Source organism: Ylistrum balloti, unplaced genomic scaffold (assembly GCF_031769215.1).
Source record: "Ylistrum balloti isolate Yb309-2 unplaced genomic scaffold, AGI_CSIRO_Ybal_v1 Utg371590, whole genome shotgun sequence".
Lineage (NCBI taxonomy): Eukaryota > Metazoa > Mollusca > Bivalvia > Pectinida > Pectinidae > Ylistrum > Ylistrum balloti.
Window position 1 is genome coordinate 1 of NW_026782817.1, and position 18,667 is coordinate 18,667.

The 18,667-nt window shown below is 35.0% G+C and overlaps 1 pseudogene; it reads left to right on the plus strand.

The window, feature by feature from the left end:
• The first annotated feature begins 1,736 nt into the window (after positions 1-1,736).
• LOC132563113 (uncharacterized) lies at positions 1,737-3,163 on the plus strand (annotated as a pseudogene).
• Positions 3,164-18,667: the final 15,504 nt, after the last annotated feature.

Genomic DNA, 18,667 nt, shown 5'->3' on the forward strand with positions numbered 1-18,667 from the left:
AGTAAGTAATACCACATCAATTGATGAATTCTTGCACGAAAGAATGATAAAGAAAACAGGCCTTTGAATATCGAATCAACATGTAAATACAATAGGTTGGAGATGCAGGGATATAGCTATCCACAAATGGAAGTTTAACAATAAAGAAATTGAAATCATTACGTTTATCATACAGCTTGGTTGAAAGCTGTTCATGCTGGTGTCGTTGTAAGAAAAAATCAAGATAAGATGTTTTCGATAGCCTTAATAAAAGCGGTAATAGATTTGTATTTCTCTGTACCAGGAAAGAAAGAAGGGTATGTTAAGTTAAAAAATAATCAAGGAATGGCGAAATGTGAAATGAGATGTGCAGCAAGATCATTTGGAGTTATATTAAACTCGAAGTCAGAAGAATACCAATACATCCGAAATACAGGGATTTTTATAATATTAGTCACCTCGTACGCATTGCTCTTATCTTGCACTGCAGAAACATGTCCTATTTAAAAAAAAGTGTGGTGAATTTAGAGGAATGCAAGTTAAGTCCCCCCCCCCCCCATCCCAAATAAGACAAGTCGCCCCCCTCGTAAGACAAGTCGCCCCCCTCGTAAGACAAGTCGCTCCCATATATCAAGACAACTCGCCACCCCAAAATATAATGAGGTGTTATGCGTTACAGAATTTTAAATATATTGTTGTTATAAATAATATATTTAATACATCAAATGGCTCTACTTGAGAAAACATTTCCTGGCCTAGGCGACGACTCTGTTCTTCTTATACCAACACCTTCTCTCGCCTTCTTGTAACAACACTGATATACGGAAGCCATGTGAGCCCAATCACTGTTTGTACTAACTCAACACAGCTCGTAATTGGCTTGGCTATCGGCAAGATGGAAGTGACAATAACGCCAGTGGCTGAGTGTGATCTACACCCAAGCTCTAAATCTTATCATAAATAGGTCGTATGGACGTCTACAGGTCATACCACATTCAACCATGGCTGCGCTATGTCTTGTATGCAACTCCGTGCTCCGACAACGACAGGAAGTTCTTTGTTGTATTTTTGTGTCCGAAAACAACATAGAACTTGTAATTCAGGTAAAATGAATATATTTGAATATTGTTTATACAGTCAAATCCTTTAATTTTTTTTTCGAATTTATTGTTATGCTTAAAAACTGTGCCAGGTAAAGAAATTTAATCTTTTTTTTTCAATTTTCAGGAATTACAAGAGATGAATTTCGACGTAGCAAAGAGTCCGGGAATCTTCGATTCACATGCAAAGACTGCCTCCACGATGCGACTATCCCCTACACAGACCAATCAACAGTCAAAATCTACGCAGATAGCACGCAACCCATTGCTGAAAGCACCCGCATCGCTGATCCAACAACGGCAGACGATACACTCAACATCGATAGGTTACCACACGCGGAGCCCAGTCTACATTCCGAGAACTCCATCTCCGACAGCGCCAACCCCGTGGAATTATCTACCCACGAATCTGTCGTCACCTTCACAGTCACCGAGGGAACCACTCAGTGAGGGAAACACAAACTAGTTAGCAGCGATGGCTTCACATTTGTATGCAAGAAGGAAAACCGTGACAACTCAGTCCTTTGGAGATGTAGCGTCAGAAACCGAACATCAACTTGTCCCGCCCATGTTCACCAACAAGGAGAGACGTTCACTACAAACGGCAAACCACACACCCATACATCCAAGCCCGGGGTACTATCCTCTATTCGTTCGATGCAGCAGGTCATAGACACAGCTAAGCGCGACATCTTTACATCAGCACCAAGTATCGTCGACAAAGTTATGGAGGAGACTGCCGACTCCAGAGAACCGGAATTCGCACGACCAAACTACAACCACATTGTTAGAAGCGCCAACCGACGACGACAAGCAGACCGTCCAGCCGAACAAAAAGATGTAAACTTCGACATTGAAGCGGATTTCCTAGAACGCCACACCATCGACAACGTTTACCGAGGGGACGTCTCCGTGGGAGAAAATCGCCATCTACTATTCGCCACTGACCACCAACTACAGCTACTATCCTCTGCAAAGACTTGGTTCATCGACGGCACCTTCAAGATTGTCAGCAAACCCTTCTACCAACTTCTGTCCATACACTTCTTTGCCAAGGCCAACGACGACATGAAGCAGTTCCCCGGGATATTCGTTATTATGTCAGGCAAAAGGAAGAAGGATTATAAAAAGGCAAGTATGTTTAATTTTATACGAAGGATTTTCTAATCAACTCATTATTTGTTAACTACCAGACTAACTAGTAACTTTCTCATTAGGACACACAATATTATTAATATCATATAATATCATTTTATTGCAATTTTTACTTTTTTTCATGGCTTTCAGTTAATTATCTTTCTTCATATTTCAGGTTCTCCGACAAATTATCTCCATACTACCAACACCACCAGCGACGCAACAACTAGTACTGGACTACGAGGAAGGGTTGTGGAGAGCTGCAAATTCCGTGTTACCCGAGATCAGCATCCATGGCTGCGCATTCCACTGGGGGCAAGCTGTTTGGTGTCACGTTCAAGAGCTTGTACTATATATATAACTAAATTTTACGAGTTATTTCTGGTTTTTTTTTTCTCCTCGATACATCTAGATTCTAAAGAAATATTGTGTATTATACATGTTATAGTAGCTCAAACATTTATACTCTAAATTTTAAATTTCAGGTTGAGTATTCCCAGCGAGACGACACATACAAGTTTATCCGCAAGCTACTGGCACTACCATTCCTTCCCCACGAGCAGATACCATCAACATTCGAAGCCCTGAAGAACACAGTAACCACCGACCGAACTGGACAGCTCATGAGCTACATCGAGACAACGTGGATTACCAGCACTACTTGGACCCCCGCATCTTGGAGCGTTCACAGACTTTCGATCCGGACCAACAACGACGTAGAAGGATGGCACCACCGACTAAATAGAAAGGCCCAGAAGTCAAACCTTTCATTCTACGTCCTTGTCATTCTTCTACACAAAGAAGCCATCCTACTGCCTGTATAGATGAAGATGGTCAGCGAGGGAAAACTAAGAAGATTTCAGCGTAAGACAACCAGACTACTGCAGAGCAGAATCAACGACTTGTGGGATAACTACAGCGACGGCACCATCTCCGTGAACTGTTGAAGAAATGTGGACACATCTACGGAAACCAGTGACAGTGTATAAGTTATCAGTGACTATCAGTGGTGTATGAGTACATAATTCTTATAATTGGAATAAATAAAATAGCATCAAACAACAAATTATTTGTTATTTTTATTCATTATTTTTCTTCTGAAGATTTGTCTTGATGTAGGGGGTGACTTGTCTTGACAGGGGGCGACCTGTCTTGAGATAATAGGGGGCGACTTGTTTTTGGGGCGACATGTCTTGATACCATTTAGAGAAATCTCAACATTAAAGTAAACATGCAGCTCGTTAGCTGCCTTCTAATGTCGATATAGGCAGTCTTCACATTGGTATCAATATTCTAACTAAATGATCTTGACTCCAATCCAGAGTCCCTGGCACGCATGCAACCTGATGATGAAGTCGTTAGTAGGGTGGATGCGTGGACTGTCCCGGGACACTTAAACTTTGATTCCATGCTCGCTCTAAGTGTTCCTCCAAATCCTGAATTTCTATTTTTATTGGCCTATTTTATACAACACATACAATGTTTTATCAACAACACCGTATCCCGTTAGCTAAGTGTCGTATCAGGTACAACCTTGATGACGTGCTTTTCACATACAGAATCAATCTACAAATTGCTTGCCTAGCAATAAAAAGAATCTCAATCGACGATATAGAATTACGAAGATATGCCTCTTTTCTGATGATTTGTTTTGATTTTAAACGCTTGCTACCAATTTGGCGTAAGAACGTTTACTCTATATATACAAAAAACATGCATATATACACTAATGACTGATATCTCGTGCATTGTTTCCAGCACTTTAATGTCCGCCCTTCTTAAACAGTGATAGGGTAATTCTACGGACGAGCTCAGCGTACCGCGTCTTGTGTTCGATGATCTTAAATGTGTCGCCTTGTATACGCCCATTCGCCACACGCCAAACCCTGTACAGGTAAAAAAAGCGACGCATGAGCCCAGGCAATATTCGTAATAAATCAGCTTCAGGTGTCATTCTTTTTCCCGGTGTAAGTCTGCTCCCTTAGTTATGTCTACAATAACTGACGCTATCAGATTGTTCTCCCTGCAAGAACTGACGGCAAATATTGTTTTGAATATGTATTCATAGTAAAGCACAGTGTTTACTTGCATTATAGCTATATTTTGACGCCGAGAATACGGAAGTATTTACATTGATGACAATGAACAGGTAAAGCTGCTTGCCTTATTATAAAACAATTAACTACAACAACAGAACAAAATACTAAATTTTCTCAATACCTTCAGACTAATTTAGAAATAGCAGTGGTTCAACCAAATACAAGACAAACAGGGTGTTGCTTTCGAGATTTATCTTTAAAATATTTAAATCACTTCGAGGTATTAATGTTATGATTTTAAATTGATTATGCATTTCTCGAGCTTTTTCGGCCCGCTGTATGTACTATGGTAAAATATTTGAAGATATTAAAACCAAGATTCATTAGTATTTCAGTGTGGTTTATTTATTACTTTTTATTGATGTAGGTGTTGTTAACTTTATCCAAATCCAATGCTTTGAATACCAAGAACTTAATGTTTAGGGTTATTAGCAGTAAGCACTTAAAATTCATCGGTAGTGTTGAGAGAAATTTTGGCATTCCGAAGTTGACAAGGTAACGAAGAAAACAAGTGCACACAAATGATTGAAAAGGGTCAAGGCTAACACTTTTACGGATAATTTTACCACCTTAGCCTTATCAAGGGACGTGAATATCGTCCTACAAAACAAAATGTATCAAGTCCTCAAAATCAGAGGTAAATGTACTCGAAAATCTCTCTAAGTAAATTGTATCTTAATTAGTTTTTATAGATTGAGCAAAAGACACACAATTAAAAGGTAGTTGAGTTTGACACAGTAGAGTCAAACAATTATCAAACTGCATTATGTAGGCAATTTTGAAGGCTGGGAGGAGACTGAAGACAATTCAAAATCGAGACGGTAAGGTGCAACAGTCCAATAATTCTTAGTTTCATAATTTTCATCAATCAGAATATCTTAGGACATTGTCAAGTACGTTTGTATATTCTGATCCATGTTACAATTCGAATGAATTAAAAGATAGCTCGCAGGATGTTGATTTTATTTCTGACAGATCTGATATCAGATGTATGTCATAGGAAAATACATTTAATGTTGAAATATATATATAAAGTCGCGTAATATTCAAAGCTGAACTTGGCATGAAATCAACACTCAACAATACTCAGACATATTAGATTTGTTTATTATTCATACCTACTACTGTTACTTGTAAGTAAACATTAAAAACGGCAACAATGTATAAACTTTTTACGAAATAATAATTATTAAAAACACCGTAATTTAAGATAAAATTACATTCCTCACCTCCAAATCACAAACGAAAACACGATTAATATGAACCACCAATTCGTCCACTAGTGTGTTTTCCCCGGAGGCGTATGTCGGTCCAATTTTCATCTAAATGGTTGTAATTAATTATCTCACAATAATCTTAGTTTTAATTGTAATCATCAAAAGAATCAATAAATGAGTACCATTGATTTTTTTACCTGGACACAATGTTTCATCTAAAAGAATGATTGAACTACCATGTCAACACCGAACAGATTTTTTGTCCCACAGGTATATATTTGTTACATCAAGGACACTCCCAAGGTCACGAGAAGAGATAGATAAGGGATTTGTTGACACGTGCGAAGGTGGATGTATGTGTTCCTCGTTTAATATTTTGCACGTAGAAAAGTCTTTAGTACGCTGGCATTTTGTTATCATAAAAAACACAAAACGGTCTACAAAACTTTTATTTATACGGTTTTATATAAGCCAAAAAAACATCCAATATCACATCAAAATCAAACATACACTTCGTGTGTTAACATCTAGATAGGAAGGTTCACTAGCCCCATCAAACAATACAATGCATAACTAGCATAACTAATATACATAAATACATACTGAACCATGCTACATCTCTAAAGATCTAAAACGTGACATAATGGTAACAGCAAACCTCGAGGAGTGAATGTCTTCCAGCACTTGCAGATTGCAGTTGCTGGTAATAACTTAATTAATTCAACTTAGAGATATAATCTCGAAACATCGAAACCCTGTCTCCCAGAAATTATATAAACAACTAGCACAAAATTGTAATTAAGTTTATTTAATAACATTTTAGACGTAACAATATGTGATAATGGTTGATAATTTTTGAAATATTTCGTTCTTGACACCAGCAAAGACCACAATGCTGGAGGCACGCATGGGGCCAGAAGGGTTATATCAGTGAAAATTTGAAACGAATGATGAAAACAGGATTAATAACAATCAGGCTAAAATCTTTCAATTGTCGCATAGCAAGTTTTGTCGCCATGTAAATATAATGCACATACAGGTATAAAAGTTAAGCCTATTTTTTTTTCAAAACATAGTAACACTTAAAAAAAATTGACGAAGTTAATGCTGATATTATTGGGTTTGGAATTTTTCTGTCCCCCACTCATGAAGTTTTTTTTAATTAAATGTCTATTGGGATATTGATATGTTAACAATTATCAAGTCCACCCTTATGTATCAGCTATGATGTTAAAATTACACAAGAAACGAGAGTCCAAGGTTTGAGGTTATCTCAGTGACAGACTTGTGTAAAAGGTAAACAAGGGGTGATGTCATCGATAGATAAGGTGTGCGTGTACAATCATGTATCAATAGCGATAGACACATAATTCAGTACACAACAAAATAGTTTTCTATATAAAACAACGCAAAAAATTATGTGTACATTGTATATGTATACAGCAAAGCAGCCGCTACAATTTTTACTCAAGAAAGTTTCTTAATATTATCCCTGTGTTTTCTGTATTCCTTTACACGCATATCAGCTTTCGATGACGACACAGTTTTTACGGAAATAGACAAGATGAATGACTCAAAATGACCTATTTTAGCGGAGGTACATAGAGGCAAAATTCAAGACACTTGACATAAACACGAGCCCAATTTTACGTTAAAATGTTTAGATTTTATTATTCTCTTAATTTATATATGAAAATAGGTGTCATCTGAAGTTTTAATTAAGCATTGCACTGGAAACAGATTTTTGTACAACCAATTTATACGACTTCCTAAACACATAATTCATTGATATATAACCTCGAGTGTAATAATCGGAAGAGATGTCAATGTTTTTGTTGAAGTTTATTAAAGTTTGGTATTTAAATTATTTTCTATTTCACCATACAGAGCATCATACGAAACTTATTTCCTTTATCAACTGCATCGATTACGAATTTTTATTATAATGATTTTAAAGTTAATGCTACCCAACAATATATATGTGCATACATTTCTTAATGTCTTTAAAAATGTCATGGGGGTTACTTGAACCGCAACTATATTATACATATGTGCGGCCGAAATTGCATTTTGTCGGTATTCTATCAATATCTCTGGTTATCTAATCGTGGCGTCATTTCATTTGTTTTTTCCATTTTGAGAACAAAAGTGAATATGAGTTATCTTGCAACATATTGATTATTAATACCTAGCAATCTAGATATTACCCTAAATGCATCAATTCGACGTAATTCAATGGAAAATATTCAATAAGAAAAAGTATGTGTATTGGCGTGGATTAAACTTGGGGATACACGGGGATATAATGATTTCATAATACAAAATGGAAAAGTAATTTCTTCTCTCAAACTTTCTGTGAATAACATCTCATGAGAATCTAAGTCAATTCTGCCACTTCTTTTAATGAAGTGAACGAAAACTAAACATGCGACTGTAGTTCATTAAATTATTCAATTAATAGTTTATAACCTTGATTGTATCTTCGGATCTCCTTGTTATCATTTCTTCCAATCTTAGCATATCTATACATATCAGAGGTTTGAGTTTTATTAGTATCATGGTAACGAGATATAATTGTAATGTTGCTTGTTATGTGCATAATAAGACTTTATAGACGAACTCAAATGATTTCCTATCAGTGTGTCATTGCACATGCGCTTCCACTGCAGCAATAACACCGTAAATATAGTCAAGTGTAACGTCCCAATAGAAATGTAAAATGAAGTATGCAGGCAATTCATAGTTCATAGTATGTGAAGAGCCATTCACCGTTTAGCATTTTCTATTTGACTGTATTGACCATCTGTCTACACGAATAGTTTTTTTATTGTAACGTCACAATTCTACACACCTTTTTAAAACTATTTACATGTATATAATTTAGGGTTATCAGAAAGATATTTGTTAATCTTATATACTATTACTTAACATTTTCATCTTTTGTGAAAATATAGCCATTTAGGATTTTCAGCATTTCTCTTTACATTTTAGTTCGTTTATGAAATATAAGACTATGATTCCATTGTGTATGGATCTGCTAGACCTTCATATCTCAAGTTATTAGTCACTGTTCATCACGAAGGTCTCAGGCTCGCTCTTGGAGCTTTTAAGACCACACCTACAGCAAGCCTCTATGTAAAGGCTAACGAACCATCTCTATATAGCCATCGAAATAAATTGGCTTTGCAATACACCATTCAACTAAAGTCAAATCCTTCAAATCCTACTTTTTCACTTGTATTTGATCCAAAAAATAAAATCTTGTTTCAAAACAAACCAAAAACCATTTCATCATTCGGTATTCGAATTTCCGCTCTCTTACAAAACACAGATATTGATATTGATCAAATTCAGTCATTTGAAACGATAGAAATTCCACCATGGCTCTTGAATTCACTTAAAGTTGACTTTTCACTTCATGAAATGGTTCAATCAGACACAGACAGTTACACCTTTCGTCCATCGTTCTCGAAATTGCAGTTAGAATATAAAACATTTCTACATTTATATACTGATGGTTCAAAAGATAATGATAAGGTTGCCGCGGCCATGGTTATGCAAGATGAAACCTATGGATGCCGGCTACTGCTCAACGGCGAAAGCCCGAGCTATCTATCACGCCTTTGAATATATGAGAGTTGTACTCCATTCAGACTCTCTGTTCTACAAAACCTTAGCAATAGAAATATCAAATTTATTTTCATTCGTAATACATTAATATTATATCATGAACTTGCCTTTAACTTTCGTATTGCTTTTTGCTGGTTCCTGGGCAAATGGGAATGCCAGGCAATTAAAAAGCAGATCGTGCCGCAAAGGAAGCTTTATTGCTTCCACCTGTTGTTTTAAAACTTCATTTCACCGATTTTAAACCATTTATTAAACCAATTTTAAAAGCTCAGTGGCAGGAGGAATGGAATACATATACCAATAACAAATTGCACTCCGTAAAACCTGTTATCGGTGAAATGTCTCCATGCTACAGAGACAACCACCGAGACGAAGTTGTCCTTGCCCGTCTTCGGATGGGTCATACTTACCTTACACATTCATATATGCTGAAAGGCAAAGATGAACCTTGCTGCATAGGTTTGATGAACTAATCACCATTAAGCATCTTTTATTGGACTACATTGACCTTCTGTCTACTCGAAAAACAATTTTTCGTAAAATTGAATATCTAAAAATCATTTCTGAAACTGTTGAGATTTGTAAAATTCTACATTACCTGAAAGATGTTACCTTTTGGTTTGTTTAATGTTTTTCCCTTTTGGATCACTGCTTTTATGTGTTGACGAGCCGTTAAGAATGCAATAATAATAATTTGAGAATGTGGCATTTACATTTACATTTACATGTCGTTGTTGCCGGTGAGGCAGAAGACGCTTACTCTTCAGGAACAGCTGGTGTTTTTTTCCTCGAACTTTTGTAGAGGTCTTGGCGTTAATATTTCTTTTGTTCATATTTTTCCATAGTCATATTGAATTTGAATTTGGTTTATGATTATGTTGATACGTTGTTATTTTCTTTATTATATGAACAACATACCTTTTATAATTCAACCGAGAAAGTGTTTTTGTACCAGAATGAAATGTTTTGTTTGGGTTTACACGCTACCATGACATAAATCCCTAAGGATATCCTATTGTAATCGCTATCACAAGCACACATTTCACAACGTCTTCGTATATTTGTTTGCAAATATCGCGTATAGAGTGAACACACATGTTAAGTTACAGATTTCCACATTTGGTGCCTTATAAAATAGCAAAAATACGAATTATAAACAGACACTTTGATAACGATATTCAAACGATATTGTAAGTATTTGGATCATGACAGCATAGTTTTACCCGCAATACGATTTTATTCTTTGAGTGCTTCCATCTTGAAACTTTCTTTATTTAGTGAATTTTTAAATATAATAGTTTTATTGATGTATTTAAACTTGGTTCCTTTTCTTTGGTTTGTACAATTGTATATCTAATAAACATTGTCTCTATTTAAACAGGAAAGAAGAAAACTTTAAAAGAATCATATCTTTTGTGTTCAAAAGAAACATTATCGGCGCAAGCTTAAAATGAATGTATATTTATAAAGACGGGGTGCGTTCCTCGTTGTTACACATCATGACATTTTCCCAGTATACTGTCGGCTGTCAAGTGGATAGCACAGCCGTACATAACTAGCTACTGAGAGCAGCCATGCTACAGTAGTTGCTATGGAAAATGTCTAGTAAGTCTGAAATAAAGTGTCTGAATTAAATGCAATTAAATTTTGCTTGTTGGTTGAAATATATTAATAAAAGTTTTAGCAATATTTCGAGGGTAATGGTATATGTTTTATATGTTATGTTTTGGATAATCATAAAGTACAAGTAAAAAATCCACAGTATTCTGGAAACAATTATCTTCGAGATCCAAACCGTTTAAATGCATTCAAAATGTCGAATGTGTTCATGTCGTATTACTGTAGTATCTAATGTTTTCATCACTGAAAAAGCCACGCAACACTCGCTCAGAAAGACAGCTTTGAGTACATTTCGCCAAATTATCAACACCTTGGCAAAATGCGTTGTGAATTCGGTTAGACTGCCGGGAAGAAAAATAATTCACTTAATCAATTTGTAAAATTTCATGCTTGCGATTTTATATATACATATACAACTGAATAACACTTTCCAATGTTGCAAATTCAAATCTTTCTACTATGTAATTGTGAAGAGACTATGAATAGTAATTATATCATAAATATGTAAAAGGAATCACGAGAATTATTTTACTGAAGTGTATATTCCTATTCCATAATTATTGTACTTGCAGGCACTTCATTAATCGTTGGCGCGGAAAAAAAACAACAAATAACTCACCCAGAATGGATTGTTGAACAGAAGACCTATTATAACAGATGTCCTGGCAATTTTAAATATATTCCGTCGGAAAAATCAAACTTAGTTTCGGTAAAAAGGTGTTAGAATTTTCATACCTTTTCGCGCTCCTGGAAACAGGATGTAAAAGCCATATAAGATTTGCCTTTATGTAGTTACAAAACATTCATCAGATTTAATCAAATGCACGTGGCGTCTGTTTTCTATACCGACATTTGGGCTGAGCTTTAAAGGCATATTCATTTATCTTTGTTCTACAAAGAACTTCCTCATAAATATGCATTTCGATAAGTAATCCTGAAGCTGAATTATGAAGTGATGCAAAAACATCCCACTTTCACGAATGCAAGGTACACGAATATTCTCAAACGAGGCTATGACAGTCGCCAATGCAAGTGCAATACGTCGGAAGTCATAAATCTGTGCACTACCGCACGACAATTTGCTGTTTTACCTGCGCAACATGCAGAAAAATTGGAAGGTGTTAATTTTCATCACGTGTCGTCAGTTAAAAAAATATTTTACGTCATTCTCGGTATAAAAACCTGATCCTCGCGGTCCCTCTACACCAAGCAACACTCGGAACTTGGGAACGAAACAACGCACAGCATGGTAAGTATCATCATCATAATATATATATAATATAATTTAATTGAAAGATGGATACCTTTATGCTGAATACCTTAAGCATTAAATCAAACTATTAGCATTGGTTTATTTAATTTCAACCTTTTCAATAAATGCTTGGGAATGAGAATAAATATTTGTTCCAATTTCTGAAGTAAATCAAGCATAGTTATTTGTTGCTTTATAATTTCATACTAAATCAACACTAGAATAGAGTGATTCATAAGGGTAGGGGTCTCATTTAAGGGGAATTTATTTATTCACATAGCTGTTTGCTATTTGTCATCAAGAAAGGGTAGATATTCACATTCTTTAACGTTCTTAGTGTACAGGTCTAAATGACACTGTCTGTAGATACTAGGTATTTCGGAAGTTTCAATCAGATAACATTAAAATAAAAATCCTTTGATTCTTTATTGTGATAGATCTTCATTATTGTTAATGTAGGAAATGAACATCGCGCTATATTTTATAATTTATTTATCACTTATTAATGTACAATAATGCATTTTTGGGTAACACATGTGTGAGATGACGAATCGTAGTTATGGATCCTAGTTACAAATAAATAAAGACATGTATCTGTACAAGTTTACACATCCAAATTAAGCCAGCACATACTTGATCGAAAAAATAATTGGTGATGAAATAAATAAGACGCAGAACTTATCAAACGCAACTTTGCATACCACATATTAACCAATCTGTGACTAGTACTTAATGGATTAACATTTCCTTTAAAAGAATACGCACATTTCGAGTATGACTGGTAAACAAATGCTTCTTGATTTTAGTTGTCGTGGTATCAGTTGTAAGTGATCAAAAAGGGCTTTCTCCACCTAAGTATTGTAAAAATGTCAGATCATATTGAGATTATTATTGTGACAATCAGTTAAATCATGAAATAAGTGGTTATTTACTGATTTATTATTGATTAAATGCAAAGCTACACTTCAGTTATCAAACATAATTTGTTCAACTCTTGAAACTTAAAGACCTAAAGGGCATTTGGTCGTGGTCTGAATGATATATCATGTGATTCACGTTCAGGGCAGAACAGTCAGACATTTCAACCTCTTAAATTAACACCTTGATAACCATGAGACCATAAATGATGTAAATTCACAAGACATACTTGAAACAAAATGAAAAATTAGGTTTTGGACAACATTTCCTAAAAAAAGTTCATCATAAATCAGGTTAGTCATACGGGCCAAATTGGCCTTTGGTTTTCAATAAATTTAACATAAAATCATGCATGGTACTTTCTGCTACACGTTGTGCGTCTATATTTAATACCTATTGTACTTTTTATCAAAAAATGAAAACTAGAAAGAAATGTAACAAAGCTGTTTTCAAGAACTAATTACAAAGGTTATTCCGTGTTCTTAAACATATATCATTAACTCGTAAAGACATTTTGTGAGTAACTTTATTTGTCTGCTGCATTCTATGATCCTACATTTTCCTTTGGTAATATGACATATAGGATATTCTCCTTGTAATGGCTTACTCTGTATAACAATAGCATTTTCCTTCAATTATTTTGGCATGTTTTAAAGATTAGTTTTAAAATGAAATCTTTGGACCCACTACTGGTTTTTTTGTGCAATAAGATGATGGTTTCTTTGGTATATTTGTATCTACAGAGACTACAGTCGTTTCATATCCTGGACTATTTTCTAAAAATTAGAATGATGTATCACTCATATATATGTATGCAAATAGGGGTGTACAAACATTAGAGGGATGTCCTGTTTAGGGCATTCGGTAGCATGTTTCTGTGTAGTCCATGATCACAAGGAAAGGAAAACACGAACAATAACCTCGCATTCAAGTGTAGAGAACGTAATGATATCGATAATGGAATTTAAACTTTCTGCTCAAGAGGAGTATTTTTACGAGCAAAAATACAAATATAAAATTAAACCCATTAGACCAATTGCAACCCCTTGGTTTTGTCTCTTTGGAGTCAATCGCGGACAAAACGTATCCTCATAATGCAAATGTGAAATATTTAATCATTTAAGCAAAATAGAAAATAGTGGAGTTATAAAAACATTTGTCCACACCTGTTCATCGATTCTACCATATCTGCTCCTGAAGAAGGCTGCTTCGAAATAAAGACTTTCTAAACAAATTCAAGCCTATTGTAGCCTTTTAGGCACTTTAGGGATAATCAGTGACTAGCATATGTTTATCATCAAACTATCATTTCATACTGACAAGCGAATTTGCTTCAGCTTACCAATTACCTGATTTGATATCTTTTTCGACATATATTCAACATCTCTTTCAGGCCAAAATGCTCATACCGTCGATTGTCTTCCTTATGTCTTTGGCGGTTATTCATTGTGGTAAGTACAGATTTTTTTAACTATTTGTTACACATATGTATCTGGAATGGTTAAACCTACTCTAATAGTATGATCTTGAATATTCAACAATCAACCAGTGTTTGGGCAAGGTGGTTGTTATGCAATATCATTCTAAGAGATTTTCATTCTACAAAAATGTGTTAACCTTTATCACTAGCGGACAACATATATACGTTAATATCAGATTAATTTGTTTGACCTGTGATATCCGTTTCCTCTATTCCAAATAGAGTTGCATACATTGAAATACATTTACAAAATGTTTTATATTCTTTAAAATGTAAGTTAATACTAGTGATATTTAATATTTATCTAATTGCTGTACAATAAAGGGTGCATGTAATATATCAAACATTTTTTTACGTTTCATTTCACTTGATAATCATGACCATCAGATATATCTGCATGTACACTATTTAGAGCTCGTGATCTGATATTTCAAGCTTGATTTAAGATATTTTTTTTTTAAATCACAGCTTTTGCTTTTTATGGCTGGTGATACGTTCGACAAATTCTGAAATATGAAGATATAATGCCTAAACTTTCATCAAAGTGATGTTTCTAGTGTTTGTTTATTGGAGGAAAACGACATGATTGACTTCTATCCAATACACGATGGGTAGGCATTTCATTTGGTTTGAATTATTGTTTTCGGGAGAAAATATAAGAGATGGATCGCCATTAAAATAGGCATACTAGAACTATGCTGAATATAAGAAGCATACAGTTAAGTAACAGTAACATTAAGTACGAAACTGTCCGAATCAAACATTAAAGGGAAAAAATTAAGAAGATAAATAAAAAACAAAACCAAATAAAAACTTTGACATTAGTAGTTGCTCTGCTTAAAATATTCTTCCTTAAGCAGTATATCAGGGTGTATATGCCTCTAGCCACACCCTGAACATGAGCTAAGACAATATTCACACGTAATAAATCAACCTTAGACGATATGCTTTCTTCCAGTGTATTTCTGCACCTTTAGGTATGTCAACAACAACTGACGCTATCAGATTGTTCTCCCTGCAAGAAGTGAAGGTATTCGTAGTCCACCCAGCGTTCCAAACAGTGACTGTGTGCCTTATTATTAAAACAACACAACAACAGAAAAACATTAATAAATTTTCTCGAAACCTTTCAGACTAATTGCTTCCAAGATTTTTCTTTCAAATGTTACTTTGAAGTATACAATTTAAAATTTATCATGCATTTTCTGAGTTTTTGGGTCCTTTTTGCATACTATGGTAAAATATTTTAACGCTTTAAAACAAATAGACTTCGATTTTTTTTACTGCGGATTACATGACGAAACTACATCATAAAGTGTGTGCGTTCAGGTGTATGTGCGAGTGTCAGGGTGAGTATATGTGTGTGCGTGTCCAGGTGGGGATGTGTGAGTGCGAGAGGGTGTGTGAGGGTGAGGATGTATATATATGTGTGTGTGTTGTATGTGTGTGTGTGTGTGTGTGTGTGCGCGTGCGTGTGTGTGTGTGTGTGTACGGGTATTTGTAGGCTTAGAACAAACATATCGAACGGGAAGTGATATGACGGGTGAATATCACGTGACCCTATTGTCTGTGTTAACTACCAATCGCATTCAGCTTTGATTTACAGTGAGGTACGCCCACATTACCTTAGTGCGAAATCACCTATCGTTTTTCCATTATGGACGTCGTATGTTACATGCTTGCGCAAACAAGAAAATGCCATCATGTCAACATAACCCTTTTCTTAGGCTTACAACAACGGAACCAACAGCCAACCTACGAGCCTCAAATAAAACTTCCCAATAATTTTCACCAACCTACATCTTTTGAGCCCCTTTGTTACGAGCTTTACCATTTGACGACTTCTTGCACAATAACCGTGATAATGAGAACATGCCCTTGAATATCGAATAATCAACGTTAACACCATAGGTTGGGCATGTAATAGAGAGTATATTTTAAACTGAAATAAACGTAATCAACTGTGTAACAAAAGGCAGGGTGTATTCCATGTATGTGTACCGGCCGTTGTTTTGCCGATAAGCCGCAGCTCGAATTGAGTTGCTTGGAGGTACTGTAGGGGAAATTATAAGACAGGGAAAGTAAACAATTATGACATTTTGATTACTGACACCGTACATTTGAACACAGACAATGAACATTGCTGAAAACTCTCTACAAAATACGGCGTTTGAGACCACTCCGACCCAAACTCACTGCGAAATGTGACCTTTGAGAGAACCCCGACCCAGATTAGTGAAACAAAACCACTAAGATATAAATTATTCGCAGTTACTACTATAACGTTTGCGTATGAAATTTCATATATATATATAATCCTGGGAATTGGAAACATTTTTGTAATTAGTAAAAAGAACCCTTAAGATGGAGAGTTGATGTGATAATTAAGATTTTCCTTAACTCCAAAACGCAACAGAAAACATGCAACTTAAACGAATTACCGATTCGCCCAATTTAGTTTATTTTCCCTGGAAGTGTAGTTCGGTTCAATTTTATCTGAATGGATGAAATTGCCTAAACAATTGTCGAGGGATTCGTTGACATTAAGCACGTATCTCATAGTAATAAATGTGAGTATTTATATTTCCCGCGTAATATTTTACATGTAGAAACATTTATAGGATCGCTTTTAATCTCTAACTCTGCATTCAAAATATTCAGTACGCCGATTGCCATTTTGTTATCAATTAAAAACACAAGAACAGTCTGCAAACATTTTAAATTCTTATTTATACGTAGAATGCGTCTGATAATTTTAGAAGAACGTAATATACTTGTATACATGCTGAACAATGCTGCAACTCGAAACATCTAAAACGTGGCATGATGGTTACAGCAAACTTCGAGGATTAAACGTCTACGAGCATTTGCAATTTTGGTTAAAACATATTTAATTACTTCATCTTAATAAAAGGAACATATTTTGAAAAATTAGAAAACCTTTCTCCTAGAAATTACACGTATTGTTAAATCACATTTCGATTTGCCGTTAGTCCCTGTATAATTTCGCAATAATAATAATTGTTCATGAAAAAAAATCTTGATAAAAGCAAAGACATCAGGCTGGAGCTACGCTAAGTGACTGTCGGGCTATAATATATCACTGCAGACTGAGAACGGATGATCAAAGCATGACAAATAAAATCTTTACCAATATCCTTTTGATTTAACATAGTAACTTTAGTAATGTTGTAAGTATAATACAAAAGCAAATAAGAACCTTAAGCCTATTTCCCCCACACGAGGAGTTTTGTTTTATTAAATATCTATCAGATTATTGATATATTAACAATTGCCGAGTGTCCGGTTTGACGTTAAATTTCCACAGAAAGCGAGGGTACAAGGTGTGGAGGTTATCACGGTAACACGCATATGACAACAAATGTAAACAAGGGTTGATATCGTCGATAGTTACGGTGTGTATGTACAGGACTTAAGGACCATGTGAAGTCCTGCTCTTGATACACTAGTTCACCAAAATGTTAATTATTTGGCTATCTGGACTTATTTCTAACTCACATTTAAAACTCAAAGAAATAACACATCCTATGGCTTGGATATTGTAATGCTAAAAGTGATGTGATATTACATGATCCAGAGACAAGTTTTCATCTTGCAACATCACACAAATGCTGTAAATGAACATGTATGTTAAGTAAAATGACTATCACAAGTTTGTTTTTCATAATTATTTCAATCATTCTTTTTTGACTACTGTGTTTTATATTGATATCAGGTTTCGATGCTGATCTATGTTTTGTGTATAAATTCCTAGGTGTGTAATAAAGCATAGTCAGATTGAGTTTGAATTTAAGCTTCATGTGAGTGGAAGTTCAGATAACCTACAAAAGGTTCTTGTCCTAAACGAGAGACATTCTTATTCTTCGAAATTTTCATATCTGTCGTATAAATATCCAAAACCTGATCTGCATGTATTTGAAGGAAGCATTATCTTAATAGTCTTGTACTGAATGCCCCTGTGGAGTGGATGATTCAATGGTGTTCAATTCTTAAAATGTTCCACTAGCCCAGGGGCTAGTAAACCACTTTGTCTCACTAGCTCTGATCAAAACTATTAGCCCCATGTTTGGAAGTTTTCAATTAATGCTAAATGCTGTTTTTTTTTCTATAATTAACCGTTTTGTTTAAATACAATTAATCACACCTGTTGTTCAATGAAGCAATCAACATGTATACATGATATTGTTTGTCTAGTTTCTGTGTTTCGACCCCTA